This window comes from Tasmannia lanceolata, unplaced genomic scaffold (genome assembly GCF_043159265.1).
Source record: "Tasmannia lanceolata isolate RefF3 unplaced genomic scaffold, GAP_Taslan_0.1 ptg000003l, whole genome shotgun sequence".
NCBI classification, from domain to species: domain Eukaryota; kingdom Viridiplantae; phylum Streptophyta; class Magnoliopsida; order Canellales; family Winteraceae; genus Tasmannia; species Tasmannia lanceolata.
Window position 1 is genome coordinate 29,766,578 of NW_027518680.1, and position 13,130 is coordinate 29,779,707.

At 40.1% G+C, this 13,130-nt stretch overlaps 4 non-coding genes and 1 pseudogene across 4 annotated transcripts; all 5 read left to right on the plus strand.

Moving 5' to 3' along the window:
• Positions 1–9,585: 9,585 nt before the first annotated feature.
• Positions 9,586–9,696, plus strand: LOC143870123 (5S ribosomal RNA; annotated as a pseudogene).
• A 597-nt stretch (positions 9,697–10,293) lies between these two features.
• On the plus strand, positions 10,294–10,412 carry LOC143870609 (5S ribosomal RNA). Its single transcript, XR_013245387.1, has one exon. It is a non-coding gene; the product is annotated as a 5S ribosomal RNA (ribosomal RNA).
• A 597-nt stretch (positions 10,413–11,009) lies between these two features.
• On the plus strand, positions 11,010–11,128 carry LOC143870929 (5S ribosomal RNA). Its single transcript, XR_013245708.1, has one exon. It is a non-coding gene; the product is annotated as a 5S ribosomal RNA (ribosomal RNA).
• Positions 11,129–11,725: 597 nt separating this feature from the next.
• LOC143872999 (5S ribosomal RNA) lies at positions 11,726–11,844 on the plus strand. Its single transcript, XR_013247722.1, has one exon. It is a non-coding gene; the product is annotated as a 5S ribosomal RNA (ribosomal RNA).
• A 597-nt stretch (positions 11,845–12,441) lies between these two features.
• On the plus strand, positions 12,442–12,560 carry LOC143874084 (5S ribosomal RNA). The gene has a single exon (XR_013248776.1). It is a non-coding gene; the product is annotated as a 5S ribosomal RNA (ribosomal RNA).
• Positions 12,561–13,130: the final 570 nt, after the last annotated feature.

Sequence of the window (13,130 nt, forward strand, 5' to 3'; positions counted from 1 at the left end):
GATTTTCTTCTTCATACTGCTCATTATCAAGATCGTCTTCGACGTTCAAGACCGCAGGCCCGGCCATTGCAGGAGGGGGAGGAGGTATAACTGATGGGTGCTGAGCTACATGCTCTCTGGAAGTAGACTCTCTGTCATTTTTCAGACGGGCTATCTCTTCATTCATGTTATTCATCTGTTGAAGCATAGCCTTCATCATCTCACTCATCTCAGCTATAGCGTTTCCAGAGTCAGCCATCTGTGCAATAGGAAATTGGACAGGCGAAGGGATTTCCTGGAGATTGGAGAAAGGTAATGCAGGGGAGGTAAAAGAAATTGGTGAGGAAGAAAAACGACTCAGCCTGGAATCAGCGGACTGACGGGACCAGGTTGATTTTGAAACGAGGATTTTCTTAGGAGCAATGGCTGCTCAATCAAGAATCCTGATATGGAAATATAAACACTAGATTAAAATTTTGATAATCGAGATAAACTATTTTGATCAAATAATGACAAAAGAGACAAAAACACACTTTCATTAATAAAATTCGAATTGTGATTACAAAGGATGAAAAATATTAATCTCTAATCACAACTGGATAAACAGACTGACAAAAATGGGAAATGCAGAAATCAGAATAACAAAACATGATACGGATCTTCAAGGCTCCTCAATCCGAGCCCTCCGACTTGCGGGTTCTTCCGATATTTCTCCACGTCGGAATTTGCGAGATAAGCCTAACCTCCTTTCTATATTTTTGTTTCCCCAAGCAGCCACAATGGATCGGATAAGGTCAGGAGTGAGATCTTCACAAAGAGGAGGAACTATGATTCCGGGAGGACACGGAATTCCCGTAATCTGGTGGAGAATTCGCATGGGTGCATAAAAGGAAGATTTCTCGGTACCCATGAGATAAACAAATGAATGCGGGTAAGTGCATGTAAAAACATGGAAACATGAATGACTTACCCAGCGAAACTGACTTTCCTCTACATGTTGCAACCAATTGTGCCATTCATCGATGGACTGAGGTTGATGGGCTATTGGTTTCCATGTATGGAAATTCTTCAGGGTATATGGATTTTGGTTTTGTCGCTGAAGAATTTGAAGTTTTTCACCAAGCCAGACATACAATAACTTGACACATCCATTGAAATTGTCCTTGATCTCTTGGGAAGCAATAAGATCTAGTCCCAAGAAGGTCTCTGCTAACATGGTAGGGATAGGATTCCTCCCTTTGTTAATTTGGTCTACCACAGTTAACAAAGTTAACGGAGCAACACGAGGGTTTTTCCGAATGACATATCGCGCAAAGACACTAAAAATCAAAGCATTGCGTCGACAATTCTGAAAACGAGAGTTAGTGGGATCGACGTTTTCAGAAAAAAGGGTGATGAGGTTTTGAACTTGCACACAAGTATCCGTTAAGCATGAAAGTGCATCAACAGTTTGATTTTTGAATAGCTTGCAAAAAATGGAATGAGAGGAATCTATGTTCGAAGATTGTATCCAAAGTCCATCTGTTGGGAGCTCTAATAAAGCACACCAATCTTCGAATATAGGACAAAGCTCGAAGGATCCAAATCGAAAAATATGAAGATTAGGATCCCAGAATCTAGCGGCTGCTTGGAGAAACTTCCAATTTATATCGGATACACTCAAATGATTGAAGGCACAGATGAACCGATCAGCCATACTCCTGTTCGAAGATTCTAGCGGAAGAGTCCTAATAGTCTCGCTTATCCAGCCTTTCAACAAATTATTCGCCATGATTTAACCTAAACACAAAGAATAGGATGGGATAATTAGGGAATGGAGAATAACTTGGAATAAACAAAGAATAAAGATGGACTTAACCAATAATCACAAGAAGGATATAATTGGCGACATCAAATGTTCCATTGGTGATCAAAGATGATCAGAAACTCAGGGAAGAGACCACGGTCATAAAATGACAAAAGTAGATCATAGACCGGATCTAAATCTGAAAGGTGGACGACAAAAATATACGATCAAGAAGATCAATAATGATAGACTATGGTCATAGGGACAGCAGACAAGCTATCAACCATATCTAAGACAGGACGAACAATAATTTGAGTAATACAACAAAAGAATGGATAAATGAGGTTTGCATTTGAAGGATGAAAACAGGTAATACTTATCATCATTAGGTCAAGGAATAAACCATAGCTATGAGTGTGACAGGTAGAAGCCACTAGCTAGGTTTAGATCTGAGAGATGAATATACACGACTGATTGATTCAAGCCAGGAATCTCTACTAGAAAGTAGGTCCTAATCTTATAATCAAAAGATATATGGACAAAATTTCCATGACTAGAGCAAAAGATAGGCCACGACCATGAGAGGGCAAGTAAAAGCCACTGGTCGGGTCTAGATCCGAAAAACGGACTGATATGACTAATTTGATTAGATAAGGAAGCCTCACTAATGAGTAGGCTCTAATCTGATAATCAAAATATAGATATATACATATATATCCTAACCAGGGGCACCAGCCCTAAAAGATGATCCCATAGAGTCAAGAAGCTTGACTCAAGACAGACATGTGAGCGTATTAGGACTGCGTCTGTAGCCACATAAGGTGAACTGCAATAATCTATGGATAGGACATGGCTCCTAAATCTAAGCTCCAACATGTGTAAGCAACACATGTTCGTCCTTATATGAATGCAATATATATATAAGCACATGCAGATCCTAATTGGGTTTTACTAAATCAACAAATATATCCATGTACATAATATATGTAAAATGAAAATAGAGCTCCGGACTCTATCAGGTACTATGCATATGATCCATACTTTAAGTATATAACACAAGTACACCGAGTGTTATATACAGTATGCTTCATTGCTCACCGGCTGCTGTAAACACAAGTACACCGAGTGTTTACGACTGCAGCACTGGCGCATAGCTTGGCAATAGATACAACAGCACCATCTGGATAGTGATATCCCATGAGGCGCGCATTATATCTATTCCGTGGAGCCAATAATAAGAAAATCAATAAAGGAAAATAAAGAACAAAATGATGTATGCTGTGCAGTGTGTGAATCTCTTATTTTAAACACCTATCTGGTGCCCCTGGATTCTAAGCAATTTAAATTCCCATTTATAATGATTTTAGCTCACAATTCTTCAAAATTAATAACAAATGGCATTTTAACAGAGTTAGGCAATGTTCCAAGAAATCCCCAGCAGAGTCGCCAGCCTGTGGACCCCGATCCGAGAGAGGGGCGGGGAACGGGCCCCACACTAAGTCTCAGGATCATCCACGTGAATGGAGAGCTCTACCAAGGAACTCTCGAAAGAAGTGCCCCTCACAGCATGAGTAGCGATACAAAAGGTGAGATACCTCTCGATTCGGGGACTAGCCCAGATTCGAGGCGTACTTTAAACAAAGAAGAGTCGCCATCCAAGGAAAAAGGCAAATGGGCCTTGGATCCCATACTATGCTCTGTTGCAACGGATAACCAGAGATATAAAAATAAGGTTCGTGCCTGGTTACGAATTCGGAAGGTCTAAAGAGCACCTCATCCGCCCAAGTGCAAACACCTGGTCTCTTATGCCATTTACTTAATAATTTTGAAGAGCTTTGGGGGAAAATCATATGAAATGGGAATGAATATCTCCGAGAAGACGTCTATCTAATCATGCATGTCTCGGAGATGAAATCAAAGGCACACAAGATAAAATAAAAGAAACATGTGTCACCTAAGCATAGCTAGGTTATAAGTGACATGCCTAATGGGTGTCTAAGTTCTGATGAACAAACACATGCATGACACACCAAAAAAGTATAAGGTCTGCGCAATAAAGTAAGAAAACACTGCAAAACATAGAAAATGACTCGATACCATACAACCCTAAAACTCTAATCTATACCTAGGCCCGAGTCTTTAGATGATCTGATGTTCATCTAAAGAAGCCTACGTATCCCCGCCTCCACGAGAATCAAGGCAACGTAGTTCTTCGTACCTATTCTAAGCTATGATGCCTAAGACATCTAGACCTCTATCCTAGACTCGATCTAAAAGACCGGACTAGTTCTTAAAGCTTCTTGTGTGATTATTTAAATTCCAATGGATTGTAGATTTTAGGACACCCTATATGCCCTAACTAAATGCAGGTTAGTCCTAAGCTAATGCAGGTGATTCCTATAATCTAAGTGTAGCTAGGCTGTACGCCCTAAGGGAAACAATGGGATCACTAGCGTATCCAAGACTTAATCATCAGTCGACGATATGAATCGCCAACTGACTAGACGGAGGCGCTCCTATAACTCTAGGACAAACTCCTAACTCTAACACAAACACAAACAAACCACACAACACATCAAAGACAAATTCAAAACTCTAAAACTCTTTATCTAGGACAAACTCCTAACTCTAGAGGAAGATCTTGTTGAAAACAAGGTTTTGAAGATTTTTGGTATTTTTTCTTAAAATGGGTAAATGATTTATTTACAAAGGTTTGGCTGGACCTGAGATAAGAATCTCAAGCTGCACTACGTACCTCGTGGAAGAGGATCAAGCCAACGTAGTTCGAAACAGATTTCCTAACTACTCCTAATGACTCAAGATTTTTGGTTTTTTAGGTGTTTTTGTTGTTTTTAAGTGTTTTTTACTCAAGGGAGACAAATCCTATCATCATAAGGGGAAGACAGACTCCTGATATCCCGCAAAGGTTGGACAGCATCCTATGCTTTGCGGAGGGAAAATGAACAGAATAACAACTCTGCAAGGGTTGGACAGCATCCTATACCTTGCGAGAGTGGATAGAAAAACACATGATTTGATAAGAGGTAGAATAGAATCCTAACCCCTATGATGATAGAATTTGATTCCTGAACAAGAGGATTGACTCTCTAGCTAAGGACAGACTCCTAGGCTAAGGACTGACTCTGAAAATAGGATTCTTAAGAAGGAGGTGCTAATGAGACAAAGCCTGTCTCCTAAAAGAAAAAGAGATAAAGAAGGGTGTTAGTGAGACTATCAAGCTGAGATAAAACTCACAAGTAATAAGGGAAGACCTTGTGCATATTTAGCAAAGGTAAAACATCCAGCCGGGCCGGACAGCTACCTAGCCTTAGGGTGCAACAAATGTGCAACCAGATACCCATATAGGATAGGGGTATGAAGCCAAGCCGAGTAGGGTGTTCTCCCAAAACCAAATGATACACAAAGAGGAGGTTTAGCAAGAAAATGAGACTAGGTAAGTCTCTTAGACACAGAGGTAGGATAGAGAAAATACTAACAAGGAAAAAGAGACCTTGTGCATATTTGGTAAAGGTAAAACACCCAGCCGGGCCGGACAGCTACCTAGCCCTAGGGTGCAACAAATGTGCAACCAGATACCCATATAGGATAGGGGTATGAAGCCAAGCCGAGTAGGGTGTTCTCCCAAAACCAAACGACGCACAAAGAGGAGGGTTAGTAAGAGAATGAGACTAGGCAAGTCTCCTATATACAAAGGAGAGGTATGCAACTTGGACTGAGCAAGTCCCCTAAGGATGGGCTTGGGCTATCGCCTTCATCGCCCATGCAACGAGAGGGGATTCTAATATTTAAAGAATTTAACAAAAATCTAAAAGACTGTGTTAGTCTATCAAAGAGAGAAGAAAAGTCTAACAGATAAACACAAATTCCATTCTATTCTTATAAAAATAAATCAAATACCAAACAAAGAGAAATTTTCAATAGAACAATAAACGATCTATAGCAATTATAAAATGATAACAACATTAATTAGTCCAGACCAGCCGCTGGATAGCCTAATAAAGTAAAAACAATATCGAACACTTCAAAACCAATCACAAACCCCAATACGGGGACTCCAATGAAATCAGATGATGCCAAAGTAATCATCTGATATCAAATACACATGATAATATTTCTAATCCCGCCTTGAGATCAGACAGTACTCATGTCGATAATATCGAATAGAGTAGTCATCTGATCTCCTTCTTCTTATTAAACAATTTATTTAAATAAAATAAGGCAGCAAGTAGTGAACAACAGGGAATATTAATTATGTGCTTATGAATGTGAACCAATGGGCAGCAATTTATTCGTAATAATGGGCAGCAAACAATAAACAACAGGGAATATTAACTATGTGCTCGTGAATGTGAACCAATGGGCAGCAATTTATTCGCAATAATGGGCAGCAAACAATAAACAACAATGGATAGCAACTATATGCTTGTGAAAATGAACCAATGGACAGCAGTTTATTCACAATAATGGGCAGTAAACAATAAACAACAATAGATAGCAACTATGTTCTTATGAAAATGAACCAATGGGCAACAGTTTATTCACAATAATGGGCAGCAAACAATAAACAACAATAGATAGCAACTATGTTCTTATGAAAATGAACCAATGGGCAGCAGTTTATTCACAATAATGGGCAGCAAACAATAAACAACAATAGATAGCAACTATATTCTTATGAAAATGAACCAATGGGTGTCAAGGCATTAAGCATGATGGATCAAATAATGAGAACACATCCCATGCTATGACACTGAATGACCAAATCGTAGATAACTACTATGTAACTGATGAAAACTTTAAACAATAATAGTCTGAAGATGGCTCTTTGTTGCTATTACCTTAAGCTTACTATACCTTGGATCTAACCTGAACTCCTATGCATGCGCCTTAATCATGTAAAGATAACTTTTTGTTGCTAAAATACAGGGCATGTATAAAATACAGCACAAATTTTTAACCAATTCACTCATTTATACAGCAATATAAAAAGAGCTTTTGCTAAGATAGGCTTTAGCATCTTTAGAAATTCTCCAAGTACCACTACAAATCCCATAAGGTCTTCTCTATCACCGAAAAATTCAAACTAAGTCATACAAAATATATAAAAAAAAATGTTTCAAGATAAATACAGTCACAAAATTTGGACTACGGATATAAGCATAAAATCAAGTATCTCATCCTCACATAATATTAATTTTTATACAATCCAAGAATTAAGAAGAGAAAGAGATAAAAAAAAAAAAAAAAAAAAAAAAAAAAATAATATCAAAAGCTTTGGAATGATAGCGTAAATGAGGGGGGTTTCAATATGGCTACCACAAAACAAGGCTACAAGGGCTGCCATTATTAAAGAGAAATGGCTGTCATTATTAAGAATGAGGGGCTGCGAATATTAAAAAGTGAAATAAGGGCTGTGCATATTAAATAAGGGTACAAAGGCTTCAATTATATACATATAGACATGAAGCATTGCTCACAAAGACAATCCTCATACTATTTTCTAATCCCTATGGCATTTACCTGTAAGAAATTATCTAATGAAATTTGCAAACAGTGGAAATTCAATATATCCCTTATTAGAATGTCAAAGACCTCATGCCATCCAATCAAATAGGTTAAGTTGTTGATATCTATAAAACTTATTTCCCATTTCTAATAATATGCAATAAAAATTCATAGATACTACCTTAAACATTCAATATATATTATTTTATTTTTTTACCAAATCAGGGATATAATATGTGCACAGTTTAACATTTCTCAAAATAAAATGGATTACAAATATGGAAATATTTTTCTACCTATGACACTAATGTCATACACCACTAAATCAATCTTCGAGTAGAAAACCAATTTAATTTTGAAAAATACTTAGATAACTTGAACTCCTACACTTAAAATAAACATTTTAAACATATTATATACATCCCTAAATAGTTTGAACTGGCATGTATTAAGAAAGATTAACATCAGAATTGCTCTCACAATCCATAAATAAATGGGCCTAATTGACGATTGAATTATGTCTATTCCCCGTACAAAAATAAAAAAAAAATTATTTACCACCTGGTTCAAGTAGAACAGAACATACAGCTTATGATTTTCTAAATTTTTCAAGTACAAACACCACTATCTATACTCAGATAACCTTTATTCCATATCATTATTGTTAAACTTATAAGAAGGAACAGAAAAAAGATTCATGAAAAACAAAATAGTAAATGACATATTCACAGGCTAAAAATAATACTTACGATTAAAGAAATCGAAAATATCCTTAATCAACAAATCAAAACATATCATTCACTCTTCTTGAAATGAACATAATTCATAATCTAGACAAGACATCAAAAGAATTCTTACAATCTCAACAATTACACAGGTGATTTGCACACATGAAACCAAAACAATAAAATATCAGAAATCATGACCTCATTCTATCAGATCAATCACATTAGAAAACATCACATCTTAAAAAAAAAATTATATATTAAAAATTTTTAAAGAAAAACAGAGTTATAAGCTATTACTTACATTCTCCATAAAAAAAAAACTTCATAGATCAAATTATATGATTCATACTTGCTAATTAAAAAAAAAACAAGCTATTCATTCAAAAGAAAACTATATCTATGATTTTCCACAGATCGATACAAGTAATCAAAATCGATAGCTTCTCTTCTTCTTCTTTTTTTAATATAGAATTTGATAGATCTAATAGTGGAAGATAAGGAAAATACCTGAATTATCACAGTGACTTTAATGTTCTCCTTGTTTTTTTTTTTTTTCCGATGTAGAAATCTTAATTCGAGAACAAATCTTGTGATCCAAATGAAGAAAATCTCTGCAATCTTGAATAGATCCGAGTTGATTCCTTTCTTTTTTAGAGAACTTTCAGCTTTGAAGCAAAAACACACTTTACATTTGCATATATCTACCGGTCTCTCCTTCTCCGAATTTTAACATGGATTTCCAAAGAAAACGATGATCAAAGATCAGTTGAGAAGAAAACAAGTTCAGATCTTAGGGTTTATGCAGAGAAAAACAAACTCTGGCTTAAACGAGAAAAACAGAGGAGAAGAATAGATTTGCAGAATCGAAAGCTAGAGGTTGTGTTCACCGGAGAAGAAGAAACGGCCGAAAATTTGGCCAAAATTATAACGTGAAACGCTTGTCGGAGAAGAAAGAGGGGAAAAACTAGGTTAGGGAGTTTAGATCTAGAATTCGTAGCTAAAAAAAATCAAAGCTGAAGATGATACAGAGTGAGATTGAAACCGTGAAACGCTTGCCGGAGAAGAGAATTCCACCAGAAAATCAACCGGAAAATGATCGGCGAAGGAAAAGGAATGGATTTAGGGTTTGGATCGCATGGGATCTACTCTCTCTCTCTAGCTTTGCAGACTCTCTCTCTCTAAAAGGGGAAACGAAAATTCTCTCTCCTTTTAAAAAATGAGAGAAAATGATATATATAGAAATTTCGGGAGGTTGATATCGGCACTCCAAGAATGATGAGCGCGCGGAAAATTGATGAGCGCGCGAAAAAATGATGATCGTGCGGTTTCCCTTGTCTTTTCTGGATTCGAATAGACACCGCTCAGGATAAACGCACCCCCCATCTGCGAACTTGACCTACGACATTGTCCGACTCGTTCGCTAGGCAATCGAACTCGGATTTCGACGAAATTTTGCAGGGAGCTTGGTGAGACCCTAAGCTAGTCTAGGGTGAAGTTTGAGGTTCTATCTCGTTTATTTGATGAGGCTTTGCTCAAACAAGAAGGGATTAGGGCACGGTCAAAATGGGGTGTCTACACAAATGCACTGGATCCCATCAGAACTCCGAAGTTAAGCGTGCTTGGGCGAGAGTAGTACTAGGATGGGTGACCTCCTGGAAAGTCCTCGTGTTGCACCCCTGTCACTTTTTTCGGCTATCTACCACTTTTTTCGAACAATCTTTCGGTTCTGGAACATCGATGCGAACTGAAACGCACGTTTAGTGCGTCGCCTCCTACGTTTCGGTTCCGATCTTTTTATTTTCTTCCGGATGGTGAATTCAAAGACGTCCGGTCTTTATTATGGCGGGGTGATAGTGTCGTTTGATTCGATAAACGGAATTCGTTCTGACATTTCATTTGCGGTCAAATTATAGCGGGGGTTTGTTTAGATTCAGTGACGTACAGGCTATAGCGGATGAGTGTACTAGTGGATGCGAGTCATGAATCCGGTCGGAAGGTGTTTACTGGCCGTGAGCTACCCTTGGTGCACAAATATCGTTCCGACGATAACTTTTGATCCGCCCGTCAGATCGTGGCGATTCTTATATTGATTCGGGGGTACTCGGGAAGATTCATCGCGCGATGACAGCCCTGGCGGTCATCCGGCTTCCCGACATGCTCGGATCGTCCATCCGGTGTCATCTAGCAGGATTTTTTCGCACTTTCATTTAAACGGACTTCGTACGACAATGCGAGTGGAAACTCTTTATTACTTTGACAATGGAGAGGCATGCTGGGTGCGATCATACCAGCACAAATGCACTGGATCCCATCAGAACTCCGAAGTTAAGCGTGCTTGGGCGAGAGTAGTACTAGGATGGGTGACCACCTGGGAAGTTCTCGTGTTGCACCCCTGTCACTTTTTTCGGCTATCTACCACTTTTTTCGAACAATCTTTCGGTTCTGGAACATCGATGCGAACTGAAACGCACGTTTAGTGCGTCGCCTCCTACGTTTCGGTTCGGATCTTTTTATTTTCTTCCGGATGGTGAATTCAAAGACGTCCGGTCTTTATTATGGCGGGGTGATAGTGTCGTTTGATTCGATAAACGGAATTCGTTCTGACATTTCATTTGCGGTCAAATTATAGCGGGGGTTTGTTTAGATTCAGTGACGTACAGGCTATAGCGGATGAGTGTACTAGTGGATGCGAGTCATGAATCCGGTCGGAAGGTGTTTACTGGCCGTGAGCTACCCTTGGTGCACAAATATCGTTCCGACGATAACTTTTGATCCGCCCGTCAGATCGTAGCGATTCTTATATTGATTCGGGGGTACTCGGGAAGATCCATCGCGCGATGACAGCCCTGGCAGTCATCCGGCTTCCCGACATGCTCGGATCGTCCATCCGGTGTCATCTAGCAGGATTTTTTCGCACTTTCATTTAAACGGACTTCGTACGACAATGCGAGTGGAAACTCTTTATTACTTTGACAATGGAGAGGCATGCTGGGTGCGATCATACCAGCACAAATGCACTGGATCCCATCAGAACTCCGAAGTTAAGCGTGCTTGGGCGAGAGTAGTACTAGGATGGGTGACCTCCTGGGAAGTCCTCGTGTTGCACCCCTGTCACTTTTTTCGGCTATCTACCACTTTTTTCGAACAATCTTTCGGTTCTGGAACATCGATGCGAACTGAAACGCACGTTTAGTGCGTCGCCTCATACGTTTCGGTTCGGATCTTTTTATTTTCTTCCGGATGGTGAATTCAAAGACGTCCGGTCTTTATTATGGCGGGCTGATAGTGTCGTTTGATTCGATAAACGGAATTCGTTCTGACATTTCATTTGCGGTCAAATTATAGCGGGGGTTTGTTTAGATTCAGTGACGTACAGGCTATAGCGGATGAGTGTACTAGTGGATGCGAGTCATGAATCCGGTCGGAAGGTGTTTACTGGCCGTGAGCTACCCTTGGTGCACAAATATCGTTCCGACGATAACTTTTGATCCGCCCGTCAGATCGTAGCGATTCTTATATTGATTCGGGGGTACTCGGGAAGATTAATCGCGCGATGACAGCCCTGGCGGTCATCCGGCTTCCCGACATGCTCGGATCGTCCATCCGGTGTCATCTAGCAGGATTTTTTCGCACTTTCATTTAAACGGACTTCGTACGACAATGCGAGTGGAAACTCTTTATTACTTTGACAATGGAGAGGCATGCTGGGTGCGATCATACCAGCACAAATGCACTGGATCCCATCAGAACTCCGAAGTTAAGCGTGCTTGGGCGAGAGTAGTACTAGGATGGGTGACCTCTTGGGAAGTCCTCGTGTTGCACCCCTGTCACTTTTTTCGGCTATCTACCACTTTTTTCGAACAATCTTTCGGTTCTGGAACATCGATGCGAACTGAAACGCACGTTTAGTGCGTCGCCTCATACGTTTCGGTTCGGATCTTTTTATTTTCTTCCGGATGGTGAATTCAAAGACGTCCGGTCTTTATTATGGCGGGCTGATAGTGTCGTTTGATTCGATAAACGGAATTCGTTCTGACATTTCATTTGCGGTCAAATTATAGCGGGGGTTTGTTTAGATTCAGTGACGTACAGGCTATAGCGGATGAGTGTACTAGTGGATGCGAGTCATGAATCCGGTCGGAAGGTGTTTACTGGCCGTGAGCTACCCTTGGTGCACAAATATCGTTCCGACGATAACTTTTGATCCGCCCGTCAGATCGTAGCGATTCTTATATTGATTCGGGGGTACTCGGGAAGATTAATCGCGCGATGACAGCCTTGGCGGTCATCCGGCTTCCCGACATGCTCGGATCGTCCATCCGGTGTCATCTAGCAGGATTTTTTCGCACTTTCATTTAAACGGACTTCGTACGACAATGCGAGTGGAAACTCTTTATTACTTTGACAATGGAGAGGCATGCTGGGTGCGATCATACCAGCACAAATGCACTGGATCCCATCAGATCTCCGAAGTTAAGCGTGCTTGGGCGAGAGTAGTACTAGGATGGGTGACCTCCTGGGAAGTCCTCGTGTTACACCCCTGTCACTTTTTTCGGCTATCTACCACTTTTTTCGAACAATCTTTCGGTTCTGGAACATCGATGCGAACTGAAACGCACGTTTAGTGCGTCGCCTCCTACGTTTCGGTTCGGATCTTTTTATTTTCTTCCGGATGGTGAATTCAAACACGTCCGGTCTTTATTATGGCGGGGTGATAGTGTCGTTTGATTCGATAAACGGAATTCGTTCTGACATTTCATTTGCAGTCAAATTATAGCGGGGGTTTGTTTAGATTCAGTGACGTACAGGCTATAGCGGATGAGTGTACTAGTGGATGCGAGTCATGAATCCGGTCGGAAGGTGTTTACTGGCCGTGAGCTACCCTTGGTGCACAAATATCGTTCCGACGATAACTTTTGATCCGCCCGTCAGATCGTGGCGATTCTTATATTGATTCGGGGGTACTCGGGAAGATCCATCGCGCGATGACAGCCCTGGCGGTCATCCGGCTTCCCGACATGCTCGGATCGTCCATCCGGTGTCATCTAGCAGGATTTTTTCGCACTTTCATTTAAACGGACTTCGTACGACAATGCGAGTGGAAACTCTTT